The sequence below is a fragment of the Ictidomys tridecemlineatus genome, chromosome 9 (assembly GCF_052094955.1).
Source record: "Ictidomys tridecemlineatus isolate mIctTri1 chromosome 9, mIctTri1.hap1, whole genome shotgun sequence".
Classification (NCBI taxonomy): domain Eukaryota; kingdom Metazoa; phylum Chordata; class Mammalia; order Rodentia; family Sciuridae; genus Ictidomys; species Ictidomys tridecemlineatus.
Window position 1 is genome coordinate 145,544,941 of NC_135485.1, and position 16,108 is coordinate 145,561,048.

General features: G+C 53.3%; 2 long non-coding RNA genes across 2 annotated transcripts; one reads left to right on the forward strand and one right to left on the reverse strand.

Annotated features, from left to right (window-relative positions):
• Nucleotides 1-1,582: 1,582 nt before the first annotated feature.
• LOC120892612 (uncharacterized) lies at nt 1,583-10,336 on the reverse strand. Its single transcript, XR_005737393.2, has 2 exons — nt 9,127-10,336; nt 1,583-2,031 (listed from the first exon to the last, which is right to left on the reverse strand). It is a non-coding gene; the product is annotated as an uncharacterized LOC120892612 (long non-coding RNA).
• Nucleotides 9,671-15,863, forward strand: LOC144366960 (uncharacterized). Its single transcript, XR_013426180.1, has 2 exons — nt 9,671-13,335; nt 14,804-15,863. It is a non-coding gene; the product is annotated as an uncharacterized LOC144366960 (long non-coding RNA).
• Nucleotides 15,864-16,108: the final 245 nt, after the last annotated feature.

Below are 16,108 nucleotides of genomic sequence, written 5' to 3' on the forward strand. Positions count from 1 at the left end.
CTTGGGTACAGTGGACCTCCCTGGGCCTTAGGTCTTGGGGTGGTGGACCTCCCTGGGCCTTAGGTCTTGGTGTGGTGGACCTCCCTGGGCCTTAGGTCTTGGTGTGGTGGACCTCCCTGGGCCTTAGGTCTTGGGTGTGGTGGACCTCCCTGGGCCTTAGGTCTTGGGTGTGGTGGACCTCCCTGGGCCTTAGGTCTTGGGGTGGTGGACCTCCCTGGGCCTTAGGTCTTGGTGTGGTGGACCTCCCTGGGCCTTAGGTCTTGGGTGTGGTGGACCTCCCTGGGCCTTAGGTCTTGGTGTGGTAGACTTCCCTGGGCCTTAGGTCTTGGGGTGGTGGACCTCCCTGGGCCTTAGGTCTTGGGGTGGTGGACCTCCCTGGGCCTTAGGTCTTGGGGTGGTGGACCTCCCTGGGCCTTAGGTCTTGGGTGTGGTGGGCCTCCCTGGGCCTTAGGTCTTGGGTACGGTGGACCTCCCTGGGCCTCATGAGCGGGGAGCCTGAAGTGAGGGACAGGGACGGAGGAGGCAGCGGAACCCCGCCCACCTGCAGAGACGGGGCAGTGACACAGGCCCTCGACTGGGGCTGACACGGCCGTGGCAGAAGCCTGTCCTCCTGAACAGACGTGCAGTAAGCAGTCCGACTTGTTGGGAACCCCTCCCAGACTTAGATCCGCCAGATGAGAAAACTCGCTCATTTGACAAGATCTCAAAGTCCCCTCTCTTTTCTTCCATTTCCCTGAAACTCGCCTCCTAGAGTTAACGAGGTACCTTGTTTTTAAACAATTTATCACAAGTTTTGTTTTTCCCTTAATCCTAACTGAAGATGACTGAATACTCAAGGCTTTTGTTTTACTGGAGCTTAATGCATGTTAGGCAGGTACTCTTCCATGAAGCTATATTCCTGATCCTGTTTTGTTTTGTCTTTTTTTTTAATATCTTTATTTTACATTTATGTGGTGCTGAGGATCGAACCCAGGGCCTGGCACACGCTAGGCGAGCGCTCACCGCTGAGCCACATCCCCAGCCCTGTTTTGTTTTGTCTTTTGATTTTAAGGCAGGGCCTCACCAAGTTGCCCAGGCTGGCCTGAGACTTCAATCCTCCTGCCTCGGCCTTCCTGCCAGCTCAGGTTACAGGTGTGTGCCACTTGAGACTCTTTTTTTAATATCACATTGTAAAAACAAATTATTAATTTATTCCTGTAAGTTTAAAAAAAAAAAACAATTCAGTGAAGATGACAAATGGTACAAACCATTGTTTGTATAATAGAAGCCCATACAACCAAAAACTTCCTTGAAAAAACTTTAATGGATTCTTTTGTCATCATAAAGATGAATATTTGTATGGTTTCAAGTGGCACCAATTCTCTAATATTTACATTAGATTAATATCTAAATAAGATGTTTTTAAATAAAGTAAGCGTTCAGAGCTGGGGACACAGCTCAGTGGCAGAACAGGTGCAAGGAATACACAAATAAATAAGGTCCCAGAACAAGGCTGTGTACTAGCACTTCATAACCAAATGCAGAAAGTCCCCTCCAGTGAATCCTCTGCCCCTACCCCACCCCATCCACTCCATCACCATCATGACACCAGACTGCTTTATTGCAGTAGAATTATGTTATAATGTTAAATTGCCATAATTCAGTTTCCAGGGTGGAAGAAAAGCAGGAGTCAGGTCTTTTAGAGGCAAATTAGCAAATGAAAAGAAGAGTGTTGAAGGAGAAAGAGTGAGTGGGAGAGACCCTGGGGGAGGAAGGGGCTGCTGGCCCAAGTTACTCCATGCCTGGGAGGCTCTGGTGTTGCTGGGTGTGGCTTCCAGGGACATCAGGACACCCGAGGCGACTGGTGACCTGGATAATGAGTGCTGGCAGGTTGGCTCCGGGACTTCTCTTTTCTCTCCTGGGTGCCCAGTGCTGCCCTCGAGGTTCTGCTGGTGCCTCCTCTGGTCAAGGGCCATCATCCAGAGACCAGGGAAAACCGAATACTGCTCCTCAAAGGGGGCTGACGCCAGCCTCCGTGACAGATGTCCCGTCCTGCAGAACACAAATTCACAATAAGCCATCAGACTCTTCTTGGGGACACAGCTGATGAGCTGTCGTCAAGTTCACCAAGTTCCTGAGTCTCCTGGGCAGAAACCACGCGGCTCCTGCAAACACTTCTCGACAGTGAGATCCACCTCGACCTCCCGGTCATTCAACCAAGAGCCCCTCCCGCTGGCAGGCCTGGATCCTCTGAGGGTCGGCGGGAGGAGGAGATGCCCAGTGAGGTGATGGGAAGAGGAACTGCAGGGCAGGAGGTGAAATCCGACTTCTCACGGAGGCTGCCCTTTAATGCAGCCCCCGTGGTCAACACCAGGGAGCTCGATGTGCTGAGGGGAGGGTTATAAACACGTTCCCTTTCATCCCACAGATATGAGAACACAAGTCACACTGCCATTGCTCGACGACTTTATGGCCCCCAATAATGCCAACACGCAGTGAATCAAAGGAAGCATTCCCGGCCGCCTGGATGGCAGCCTCACATTTGCTCCAGAAGGGACCCCAAGCAAGTGCGTCCCAGGCCAGGCTGCCAGTGGCCCTGGATGGGGTGGGGGAGAAAGGGCAGGGGGGACAAGACACAGGGGAGGCCCAGTCGGCTCTGAGTCAACCCCCAGCCCCTAGGCAACCTTCCTTCTCTTCTCCAGAAATGACAGAAATCAGGAAAGACTGCTTGGGTTTGCAGGCTTCTGACCCGGCCTATCAGACCCTCAGAGAAGTCCCAGCAAATTACTGGAAACTGCACTTTGAACTTGGCCTTTGGCAAGGAGCCCAGTCAAACAGAAATGCACAAGCTCCTTTCCTCCCAGGGCCCGCACCAGGGTGTCCCTCTAGACACTCCAGAGCTGATCCAGCAGGTTGGAATGAGGCCGAGCCAGGGAAACAAGCCCCAACCAGCATGACTTCCTACTGCCTGGGTTCTTGCTTAAAAAGTTTTTTTTGGCTTGTTCTCCCTCGTTTTGTTGGACTGGGTTACAGGCGCAGGTCCCGTCGAGGAAAAGACTGGCACAATTCTCACTGAACGCTTATTTAGTTCGAGGACTGCTTGAGCAGCCCCTCTAGGAGTGCAGACCTGTTGGGGTGCAGGTCGGGGGATTGGTCAGGCCAGTGGCTCAGCAAATTCCAAGAGCTCCCAGGAATGGAGAAATAATCAACTCATAACCCCACAGATATTTCTACCTCTGCCCAGGGACAGCTCAGCATCTCTGACCTGCAGACCTCACTTCAAGGTATTAAAATAAACCAACAGAGACTGTCATCGAAGGAACAGCCCATAGCTGCTTCTCCTTCTTAAGAGCAAACAATCAAAACATTGGCCTCTTTCTAACTCTGTTCTATTTCTAAGAAAACTCAATTTGCACAGGCAAATAAACTGTCCCATTATAAAACCAAGAGGTCACCAAAAGGCAGATAACACTAAAGGTCAGCTGGAGAGCCAAGCCTCTCTCCAGCTGCTGCGAGGCTCCTGGAGGAAGCAGCCACCCCCAGGGACCTACAACCTGTGAAGAGGAGGGAGCCCGGAGGAGAAAGGAGCTGCACACGGAGTCCAGGCTCAGCCCTCAGCCTTCCTTTCTCAGCTCTGAGCCCACGCAGCCCCAGCAGACCTGCCCGCAGGGACCTCACTCTTAAAGTGCAACTACTTTACCGCCCCCTCCTCCTGGATTCTTCCCCTACCATCCTTGTGTTGTTGCATATACAAAGTGCCATCTGCTCTCCCGATTATTTTAGGAAGAAAGTGTCTGAAGTGTGTCTCTTCAAGCCCTAAAGATTTCACATGGACGGACAGAGCTGTTTATTCCATCTCTAAGCCCACAGCTTCCCCTTCCCGGCCTCCCTGACCTCAGACTGACCCAGTTCTGCAAGAATCAACAGTCAATGAGCACCACACAATTAAAAAACAAAACCTGCTATCAGCAGCCTCACTGAGGACACTCCTGGCTGGGCTGGCACTCGACAGAGGTCCCCACACGTTTCCCCTTTGATTGTTAATGCAGAACTCTGGCCCAGAATTCACCCCTTGTTTCCCCCTCTCCTCCTTCCCAGTGATTCTAGTGGAAATAAGAAAAGACTACAAATCAGGGTGTGTGTCGGGTGAGTCATCTCACCATGTGTTCAATAGGCACTTACGATCATCTCTGACAAAGCAAATCTCATTTTATATATTGCTCTTGGACTCTGTGTCCTCATTTATAAAACAGGCTGATTAAAAAAAAAAAAAAACAACTCTTGAGGATGTCTTTCCATTAGATGGCAATTCTGAGTGGCCCAGCATGAGGGGTCTCCCCAGGGAGAGCAGGAGAGAGGTCGCTTGGTGCACCTTACAGTACCAGAGTGCTGCCTGGAGCCCTGGTCTGCCCAGGAGGCGGGCACCTGGGCAGCCCCACCAGTTTGATCCAGCAGTCCCAGTCAGGGCCCAGGTTGTCCTGAAGCCCGACATCTCTGAACCCCAAGTCAGAGAGCGAGAGGAAGAGGGGTCAGGAAGGGCAAAGCAGAGAGGCATGGGAGGCAGCTCCAAGGATGGCGTGAGCAGAGAGGGCGTGCTACGGGTGCTCCGTCAGGCCTTGGGAGCACTGCGCAGCCCTCTACTCTCAGTCAAAGATGGGCTGGTCAACAGGTGAAAGTAGATTATTCTGGCATATGCTGTCAAATGCTCACATTTTACTAAAAAATATGCAATATGTGAGAAACCGTTTATTGGAAGCACTTAAAACATTAAGCTGCTCTGACGGTCAAGTGGAAGTATTCTAAAACTCAGATTAATCAACCTTCTTTGAGAAAAGTAGCTTCATTCACGGAGGCCATCTGCCTGGAGGCACAGATCTGAATCTGAATCGCCAGGAAACACACAGCTAAAGCCCTTGTCCCCATGGAGAAGCCCTCAGCTTGTAAGCCTGCCCCCATTGCTACCTCTGACAAGAGAGACCTCCGTAGGCCAGGACTGTCATCCAGGTGGAAATCGTCCACCTCTTTAGGTTCTCACCTGCACTTCAGGCCCCAACCGGGGACTAGGGTTTCCATGAGAATCCAAGGGGACGCCAACCCTCAGCTGCGTCAAATCATCTGGGAGACCCAGGGGGGGCGGGCGACAGCCACTAGTGGAAGAAAACCAAGAGCGCTTCATCAGAAGATGGCCTGGTCAGGGGAGTGGACACGGGGCTAGAAGGCTTTCTGCCCCTGGGACTGGGTCTAGCCCCATGTCCACTCCCTGACCAGGCCGTCCTTCTAATGACATCACACAAACACACTGCATTTATAAGGCAGCTTGAAAAGTTTTTATTGATCTTTTAAAGAAGGCAATATTGAGATCCAAGAATAAAAAGCCAAGGGCTGAAACCGATGATTCCCAAGAGATCCAGCATGTGACTAAGAGGATTTCCAGAGAGAACAGAGAATGCGATGGCAGAAATCAAAGAAATCAGGTGAGAAAACTGCCCCTACCTGAGGCAGTGACGGAGTCCCCATGAGGGCCGCTAAGAAGATGGATGAAAAGGAAAGCATCCCGTGCCGACTCGAGACGGTCCTCAGGGGTTCCAGAGAGAGCAGCCTAAGGCCTCAGAAGGGTGCTTGCCACCCCTGGAGGAGAGGGCGTCACAGAGCCAACGCCAGCCTCACACAGGAAACCAGACCCCTGCCCCTCACCCACACATGTCCTCTGAGGCCCTGGCTGGGGACGATCTCACCGGGTCTCCTCTAGGGAGCCATTCGGCCTAGGCAGAGTGCTCCCACGGGGCATGGACTCCCATCCTGCAGCCTGAGCTCTCGGCCTTGCTTCACTCTCAGTCTCCTGGGCACCTCCTGGGCACCTCCGCTATTAAACTTGCTGCCTGTCCCCATCGCCCACCAGGTGGGGGCCTTCCCTTCACACTTTGATGGCACGCTTTTCTCCTAGATCCACGGGGGCTCCACATCCCTCCTCCTGAACGCCCGGCAGCATCCACTTGGGCTGCTCCACTCGACAGTGGGTCCGAGACAGCACAGGTCAGAAGGGGTCAGGTTGAGGCTGGAGTGAAAGGAGAACAGGAATCTCCTACTAAGGAGGGCCGCGACTAGAGCTGGAGAGTGGGGCTTTCCCTGTGCTGGGCTCACCAGGGCGCAGGTAGTGTGGGTAGAGAGCATTTGCTCAGAACACCATCTTTCCCATGACCCTCAGGATCTGCAAGTCCAGTGCTCAGAAAGAAACTCGCAGGAGCCCGAGTCCAGCAGAGAAGAGGTAACACCATCGCACACTCCGTCATAACCAACAGTCCCCCGAGTCCTTCGTGAAGCCCCGAGAAGCATCTGCGACATTGACATCAAAAGAGAAGGATTCAATAAAATAGGTGAACTGAACATTCACTTGTGCGACCCAGTGCCCCTGGCTCCAGTTCTGGTGTAGCTTGCTGGACACACTCAGCAGGTTCGAATCCTCATTCATGACCCTCTTTCCTAAACTCCTTCCTCGACTTCCTCGTTTTAGTCAGTGACGTCACCAGCATCCCCCTTACGTGGCTCCCAATCTCTGCGTCATACCACTTCCTCAGCCCATCCATCATCCATCGGCCCACGGACCCTCCCATTTACTGCCGCCAAATAAATGAAGTGTGCACCCCGATGCAGGATTTCCACTGTCCTCATTCCCTCCCTTCTTAGCAGCTCTGCCCTGGCTACAGCTGTAATGTTGCTGCCCAGAACACAGCTAGTCAGCCCGGCTCGGACCCTGGTTTGTAAGAAAGTGAGCCAGGAGGGGCTCTGACCAGGCTGTCTCCCAGGAGGGGAGCTGTGCCCTTCTTGCCATTCTCTTCCCCCTCACCTGCCTGCAGTGGAGACTTGGTGGATGGTGTCCAGCAGCCACCTCAGACCATGAGGCAACTCTGGGGATGAGAGTCTGCCTCCCTCAAAAGAGAAGCAGAAACATAGGAGAAACCCAAGTCCCTGCCCACAGCAGGTAACACACACATCAGATGTGAACTGCCCATCGCCAGAGTCTCATCCACGGGAAATGTTTCAGGTCAACTTTACTCACAGCTATATGCAAATGATAATTAGCAAAAGTTCACTCTCACAAATCATTGGTGGCTCCCAAATTCCAATGAATCAGTGTTCGGACTCTTGGTTCAGCACCCACGGCAATCCCAAGTCTGGACTGACCTTCATTTCCCGGCTGTTCTTCCACTCCTATCCCCGTGCAATCCACGCTCCAGCCAAACTAAACAGCTGTGATCCCACAGGGCATAGCCATCACCACAGTGTCTACGAGGCCTGCAGGTCATCAGGAAGGGGACCGGCATGGCTCCAGAGCAGGGGCTTCAGAAGGGTTTTTGTGAATGAGTTCTCCTTCTATTTTTTAAACTAATATCTTATACAAAGCTCCAATACATAAAAGATTAAAATTAAAAAAAAAAAAGACCAGCTCACTTTCTTACAAATGCTTCCACTGTTTCCTTCAAGGTGAGGAAACTGAAGTGCACAAGGTTGGGAGCTGATTCAAGGGCGGTTAGCAGCAAGTTCAAAGCTAGAACTCAGGTTCCCCAGTGGCTACTCTGTCCCAATAGGTGACGCCAACCGAGATGCTGAATGAAAAGAGAACTTAGTTTCTAATTAAGAGAAGAGGGGGATGCACTGAGCAATGCCTTCCAGGACTCCGAGCCCTGCCAACTCCACCCAGGAGAGATACAACATAAAAACAGCCTCCCAGGCAGGGCCCATGCCCCTCCGTCTGGGATTTTCCATCAGGACGTTTCCCATTCCGATCCACACCTCACCTCAGCAGCTGGCATAATTAACCCAGCAACCAGAGAAGTGAGATGATGTGTCTCCCCATGACACTCATAAAATCCCATTGTCTGGTGCTTCACCCTATAAAAAATACCCCAGGGTGAGCCTGCCTGGGAGAGCCGCCTTCTGCTGGGTTACTTTGGTCATCCTGAGCCAACTCCGCAGCTAGCGGTGGTGAACCAGCTGAGGCTGCCTGTACTGCAGGCCTGCTCTGGGGTCCTGGGAGGACCCTGACTCTCCCCATCTGCCTTTCCGAAAACTGCTGCCCCAGGTAGGGGTGGAAAGGACATTCTGTTGAAGATGAGGGCAGCGGAGTTCTGCTGTGTATTCCCCTGAATGAGGTCTAGTCTCTGCACCTGAATAGTAAGCTCACAGGAAGAGCAGAGGCCATGTGTAAGATTACACCCGCGGAGGAGAAATAACCGGCATGTGATGGTGGCATCCAGAAAGACAGAGCAAGGGAAAACAGAACTTGTGGGGGTCCCCGAGGCCAGTGGCCCCTAAAGAAAGTTCTCAGGCTTAACTGGAGGCCAGGGATCTACTTGCTGTCCCGAGAGGGCCAGGACAGGCCGTGCACCCTGGCCGGATGTTAACAGATGGGCCTAGCTCCTCTGGAGCCTGACAGCCACCCACTGTGCGACTGGGGCAAGTGGCCTCTCTAAAGGCCTGTGGAGTGGAGATAATGCAGTGTCCACTTGATGGGGTGGAAGAGTAGTGCCGGGGGGCGCCACACGGAGGCTGGCACTGCTATCTCCAGGGTTGACACTGGGTCCATTCTCCAGCCGCACCATAAACACCTGGGAGCGGAGGCCCTGCCTTACCTCGCCAGGCACACACGCTTTAAGGCGTTGGTTGATTGATTAATGCGCCCTGGAAGAGGAGGCTGAGCTCATTAGGTGACAAGTGACAGCATGTTCTTCCAGTCTCAAAGGGATCTCCACGGGCCCTTCACTGGGGAGACAGCGGCAGACCCCGCACCTTCTACAGCCTACCAAAGTGGCCGCTTCCCCGCGCCCCAGATCAAAGCCGCAGCCGTCCAGGGCGAGCCAGGGGCCGCGCCGGGACGCACAGGGTCGGCCGGGCGTCGCAGGCGGCCTGCAGCGGCGCTGGCCTCGCCGCGAAGCTCCGGCCCAGACTTGTGCCGCGCTCCATAAAACCCGCTCCGCCCAGCCTCCCGCGCCCGCCGCCTTTGTCTCGCAGCCGGCTCTCGCCATAAAACCCGGGGCCAAGCGCGCCTTTTCATTTGTGATGATCAAAGTGGTAGCTGTCTGGTGCAGAAGCGAGCACCTTTTAATATCTGTGCTTTAAAATTCCGGCTCCAAACTGCTCTGGGCTCACCTGTGCCCAGCTCGGGGGTGAGGCCGGCCTCCGCGGCGTCACGTGCGCCGGGATCGGGTTACCTGGAACGCGGGCCGCGGGAGCGGGAGCGCTGGGCGCGGGGGGCGCAGGCGGAGGGCGGAGGGCGGAGGGCGGGGAACCAGGACCCGGCAGCAGGAAAACAGGTTTCCTTTCCCGGGCGCCCGGGCTGGGCTGGCGGCACCAGCAGTTGGGGGCGGGGCGGGGGATGCCAGTTGCTCTTGTTTGTCTTGAAACAAAGGGAGAGAGGAGGAAGGTGGGGGTTCTGTTGTGTTTTTTGTTTTTCCTGCAATTATAAGTGAAATGCATCCTGGAGTTGTCCCGGTGGGGCCCCACGTCTTGGAATGCCCACCATCATGGGACAAATCGGAAGGGCTACCTTACAAGCAGTGGCTACTGAGAACTGGGGTCTGCAAGGCGTATTCTGGAACCCACACCACGCTCCTGAGCAGCCTGTGAGCTACAAGTTGCTTTCAGAGAACACTGGAGTGAGCAAGGTCTACTGTCCTCTATAAACAAGGCAGGGTAATGGGCTCAGGGCAGGGGCAGGGCCTCCCGGAGCCCAGGGGTGGGAGATGCACACCACCACCTTCGCCCATGTCCCCAGCACTTTCCCCCAAGACCAAGGAGGAAGAGTTTCCACTCGTCTGTGGCACTGGGGAGATGGATCACTAGCAGGCAGCTTCCTCCAGGGTTTAGATCTGGTTCCAGCAATCTGGAGCAAGGAGACGGAAGAGTCTGGGGTTTGGAAGACAGACCTCTACAGGGGGAACCAGACTTTCAAGATTAAACCTTAACGGGAAAAGGAAGAAAAATCAGATAATATCCTTTCTGCCATTCCTGAATACCGTGAGGAGTTCAAAGGTTTCCCCAGCCTGCGGCACTTGGCAATTATAATTACACAGTAAAATCCCTAAGGTTAATGAATAACCTCTAAAGGAAGTTGCTTCACATAATGACGGCAATTTCTCTGAACTAAATGTTAATAATAAGGCCTGTAATACTATGAGAAGGAAATGGTGGCAATTGGCAAATGGAACTCTGTTGCTTGGTAACAACCTGAGGTATGAGCACTCTCCTTACCTGCAGGAGAGGGGTGGGTAGAGACCCAATCCAGCTGGTGCGGCCACAGCTGACCAGCAGCCCGGAGTGGAAGCACAGGGGACAGGTCATTTTATTAGAGAGGACATTAGGAGGGGGAGAACCCCTGAGAATTACCTAGCAGCTGCATGAAGGAAATGGGTGTCATCTGTAAAGAGTGGAGGGCAGCAGAGTTCACATCAGCTGGTGCAATCACTGCTCAACAAATAGAACATTTCAGCAAATCTGTCCAAGAGCCAAATCTTCTCCCCTGCCCCCTCACTTCTGTTTGCTCCAGTGGGGACATACACTTTGAACCTCCTGTTTGTTTGCTCTGTTTAAGAGCAACTATGGAAGTTGAGAGTGAATTAGGAAAGGAATGCAATTAAGACAACCTAACTGCAGTGCTCCTTGCAGGGGACAAGGTGGTGCATTTGAACTGTAGCCTCTATTTAGTCAGGTAATTATTGCCAGTCTGGATTGCAAGAGCCTAGAGACAACTTCTTCCAGCTGGTCATTAATCAATAGGAAATAGCCTACAACAAGGTCTTTATTACCTTCAACCACTACAGGAGCATGTTCTGTGAGGGGCCAAGATAAGGCTGGGAGTTTTAAATCCCTGCTTGTTTTATGGCAGAGGTCCCCAGATCTGCCAGAGTATCTGTATCACTTTGATGGCCTTTTGAAAAATGCAGATTCATGGAACCACTCCTGAGCCTTGGTGCAGTGGATCTAGATCAGTATCTGGGAATCTGCCTTTCAAATCTCCATGATCATCAGTGCACTGGGGAAAACACTGCTCTAAGGTATGTGAGCAGAAATTTAGGGTTCAACCAAAGAGAAATAGAGTAAGTAATTTTTTACACTGAGAATTTAACACATTTCTTTTTTTTTCTCTAAAAGAAATTGATCTACACATTTAAAAGAAGAAAAGAAAAATGTACTCTAAAGACATTATTTTCTTGTGACATTTATTTATTTGTTTGTTTGCTTATTTATTTTTGCTGTGCTGAGGATTGGACCCAGGACCTCACACGTGCTAGCAAGCACTCTACCACTGAGCCCCAGCCTCAGCCCTATGTTTCATTTTTTAACATTTTTAAACTAAACGTGATGGGCACCGTGGTACATGCCTACACTCTTAGCTACTCCAGAGTCTGAGACAGGAGGATCACAAGTTGGAGCCCAACCTGGGCAACTTAGCAAGATCCCATCTCAAACTGAAATAAAAAATATAGCTCAGTGGCAGGACCACCTGGGTTCAATCCTTAGTACTGTAAAAAAAAAAACTGAATGTAAACCAAAAATAATTGAGTTTCTGACCATATCATCATTTAGTTAGAGGCTATTCACTATGAATCTAGCATCTTTCTAAATAGTCCAATAAAACCCTCTGCCGTGAGCACCTTGGAAGGCTTGCCCATGCAAAACCACAAACTGAGCCAAGTTTGTCCTCAATCTTGACATTTTGTCTTGGGGTTTTTTTGTTTTGCTTTGGTTTTTTGTGGTGCTGGGGATTGAACCCAGGGGAGCTTTACCGCTGAACCCCCTCCCCAGCCCTATTGATTTTTTATTCTGAGGCAGGGTCCCAGGACGTGGCCCAGGCTGTCCTTGAACTTGCAGTCCTCCTGCCCCTGCCTCCTGTGAGTCCCCAGGCGTGTGCCACTGCCCAGGCTCACCTGGCTCCTCAGAGGATGAGACTGACAGTTGCCCACCGAGGCAAGAGGGTGTCGGCTCCCCTGGTTCCTTAGAAGCCAGAAGCAGGTCCTCCTGGCCCCAAATCCTAACTGATGGTCTTCCTGAAGAGGTCACAGTACTTAACGCCCATGCTGTGGGACTAGGAGGCACTTCTGGGAACTTCTACCATGGTACTGATGACTCTCTTGACATTTAGAATAACCGTCCCACCCCCAGTCCTGCCCCCAAAGACACAAAACACCCTAAAGATCACACTTTGGAACCTACCCACCTTGGCCGGAATCGCCCAGTAGCTGGGAGCTGAGCCAGGACTGACCCTGGCGTCTCGGCTGTGAGCCTGACCGACAGTGACTGGCAGGGCAGAGGGAAGCTGTCCCTCCCCGGGGCACTCCCTACCCCCCAGGCCCCCTGCTCTCCCAGGGCACGTGTGGGACTCCGGTGACTCTCCACCATGTGCTGGGGCTGCGTTGACTCATCTGCCTCCTGGGCTGAAGCTCACCGAGGGCAGGAAGCGGGTTTACCCCCACCTCACTCTCCAGGCTGGGAGGGTGCCAGGTGCATCCGCGGCTCAGCACTGGGGACTGAGAGTGGGTAAAGGCCGTCAGAGGACACCGGAGCTGGAGGGCAGTTCCGCTGGTGAAGCAGATTCTATTCAGGACTGCTGCAGTAGAGGGGAAGAGAACTCGGGCAGAAAGACTCGGTTCTGAACTCCGCAAGGCCGGTGGGAATCTCCAGGCAGAGGCGCCTCCATGGGGGATGGGCTACAGAACAATTCCGAGAGGAGTGCCAGGGCCAGAGGGTTCTGACTGACCCGACTGGCCAGGCCAGCGTGGCCAGACACCCCCGAGGGGGGTGGGGTCCTGCTGCGGTGGCTCAGCTCCTCTTGCTCACGCTGGCTCCTGAGCTCTGGTTTCAGTGTGTTCCCCCAGCTCCTAGGTCCAGGGCGTTTGGAGGCCGAGCCTCTGGGGTGGTTAGGGTAGGTGAGGCCCATGGTAGCCTCAGTGGCTTTAGAAGAGGAGGAAGAAGCACAGAGCTGGCCACTCGCCCTGCGCCATGCCATGTCCTCTGCCAGCAACGACGCAGCAAGACCGTCCCGGGGCTGTTAGACTTCCCAGATCTGGGAGCCCCCGGCCTTCCACCATGGCCAGACCCAGCCCTGGAAGCTCATCCTGCGGAAAACCAACGTCCAGGAGATGAGTGCTGGGGAGAGAGGCTGGGCTCAGGGGCCAAAGAAACAAGTGGGAGCCCGTGCCCCAGTCACTTCTCGCCTCCAGGGATGGAGGGACGCGACCAGGAGGGAACATGAGGAAGAGAAGACAAGCACAGGAGGCACAGGAGTATCTGCTCTGCCAGGAGCTCGGAGCCACCCCTCTTCACTCTTCCCATGGCCGGGCTTTCCAGTCATGGTGGCAGGTAGGTGTCTTCAGCCTCCAAGGGGAGAGAGAAGGAGAAGCCAGCAAGTCTAGATCAAGTTGACCCTGTGCTGCAGTTTGGAATGAAGCCCTTCTCAAATGATGAACCTAGTGAAGCTGCAGGGGTTATTTAGATTTTCCCTTGGTAACACTGTACTTTTATAAATTACCCAGCCTCAGGCATTTTGTTATAGTAAGAGAAAACAGAGTCATAAAACAAGGAAGTGCACAGACGGGCCTCACTAAAATTTGGTCAAGCAAGGAATCTTTGTCAAGATCTCTGCTGCAAATGGCTTCTTTCTCCATGTTAACCATCATCTTAAATACTTTTTTTTTCTTTTGAAAAGAGAACAAAATGCTTAGCTCATCGTGAATTGGTAGAGCTGGCGATCCTTTTCAGATTAGAAGTTCCAGGGGACTTGAGAGTGAGCGCAAAGGAGGGGGACGTAAAAGTCAGAGTGGGCCCGAGCGAGACCCTCCACAGCACTGAGTCTGTTCACACCTGTACCCACAGGGGTCCCCGTCCTTCCCACCCAGAGGACAGGTGGGTGGCGACTGTGTTGAAGTAAACCTGTCCCACAACGGCCACTAGGCTATTAAAGTCGGTGTGCGCCCTTGGAGCCTAGGAAGGACAGTGGCCACTTCTGTATTACTTACCTTGAGGAGATGGCAAACCTGGGGGTCTGGTGCCTAACAGCACCACAAGAGAGTGAGTGAGCAAGGTCAAGGTCAAGGTCAGAGAGCCAATCATGGAACCCGGGTTTCCTGCTCAGTCACTTACCACCAGGATGACTGTAGGCTGGCAGCCTAAGCACCAATCTCTCTTTGTGAGATGGTAACAGTAGCCCTCGCGCCTTCTTGCAGGACAGTGGAGAGCCACAGCCAGGAGCACACAGCAGCTGGCACGGGACACGTGGCCACAGGTGCCAGCTCCTCGTGAGCTTGGTGACTGGTGTCCGTGACTCGGGCTGGAAGGATCTAGCATCCTTTGGAGTGCCTCTGGCCCCAACAGCAAAAGACAGGGGGGACATAATGGCCCCTGGGGTCTGCTAGGAACAAGCCTGCTGGCTCTAGCTGTCCTCCTCCGTGCCCCGGGGACTGTCTGCTCTGCTACATGTGGAGCCTTCACATCACAGGACGAAGGAGAGGTTCGAATACTTTACAGCTAATTTAACCAACAAACACGGTTAAACCACAGAATTCAAATTGCATCTTGGTTTGACCGAATATGCTCAGAAGTACAAAAGTTCTGTTTGTGAACACCCGGGACATGGTGCTGAGAAATCTTATTCTTTAAAATCATGGCCCTGGAGAAGCTGGCTCTTTGGAGCCCTATCAGGGACTTCAAGACAAAAATGGAACAGCTTTATGCTGAGTGGTTTCAAAGAATTCAGCTTTGGTCCAAGGGCCAATCAGCATTATTCCCTGCGTCTATGAGGACTAATAAAAAGCTTTCTCTTTTCTTTCAGAACTCATGGAAACCCTCTGTTCTCACTCAGAAATGCACAGAGTCCCTGTGCAAGAACACTTCAGGGAGACTGAGTCCCGGGCCCAGTCTGCCCGCTCTGCAGGAACAGATTCTGCCTTTTTCCCTCAGCATGGACAGTCTCATGATCTCCACGACAGAACCCGAGCGTGGGACCCTCCGTGAACAAAGCCCTGCTCTCCTGGACCTTCCCTTAGCTGACGATGGCATTGCCACCCAAGGAACCAGGTTCTCCTGGAGACCATCGGCCACCGCCCACGTGGCCACGGCTTAGATAGACTGAGCACTGCGGTGACCATAGGGACGCACCCTGGGCGACCTGTACGTCCTGGCGCCAGCTTGGCCTGCAAGGACACAGGTGGGGACGCTCGTGCCCCCTCCTGCTCCATTTCAGGTTCACCTCCAGTCCTCATGCCCCCGGTGAGTGGGGACAGATGCACGACGTCAGGTCCAGTGCCGACTGGGGCTCCGTGCCCTCCGGCCATCCGAGTCTAACCCCTTGGCGTTTCTGAACTCCACCTCCACTTCCTTCCTGCCACCACGACCTGCCCCGCTCCACAGCCCCTGCTCTCCCCAGCCCACCCTGTTCTGTCGGGCTCTGCTTCTCGCCTGCACCCCCAGATCCCTGTCCCCCAAATCTTACCTAAGGCTTTCATCCTGTTGTCCCTTACTTTGGGGAATCACCTCTATCGAGCCCTGTGTCTCTCCCAAGTACCAAAATAAGCAGAAACACTTCTCAAACCGACCACATCCGTTACTCATCCAGGATGAGCTAATTCTCCATATCCTCATGATTTTGAAGCAGAGCCAATTCGCTGCTTTCCCAGATTGCCAGTGGGGGCTCTGCGAGGTCCCCGCGTGTCACACAGCAGACCTCGTCTCCTGGCGATCTGAGCTGGGAGATGAATTCACAAGCTCCAGTCCCGGAGCCCACAAGGTAGAGAAAAGGGGTTTCCCCTCCTCCACGCGCGGCTTGAGCGTGCTGCACGCGTGTATGTTCAACAAACCATGTTTGAAAAGATAAAATCATTTCGTTTAGAAAATCTTGACCTCAGTTCTGTCCACACAAACTCCTCCGTTAATTCAGCAAGCCGCCATCCTCTCAGCGCGGAGACTGCCAGGGGCCGCGTGTGGATGGTCGGTTGCCACTTGGGGGATGTTACCTGAAACCCCCAACCCCAAAGAGGTGACCCACATGGGGCTTAGTGATGAAGTGAGAAGACATGGAAGGCAGGGACAGTGGGCTGGGCTGCTGGGGTGGGGAGGCCGCCGGAGGGTGACCTGGCGT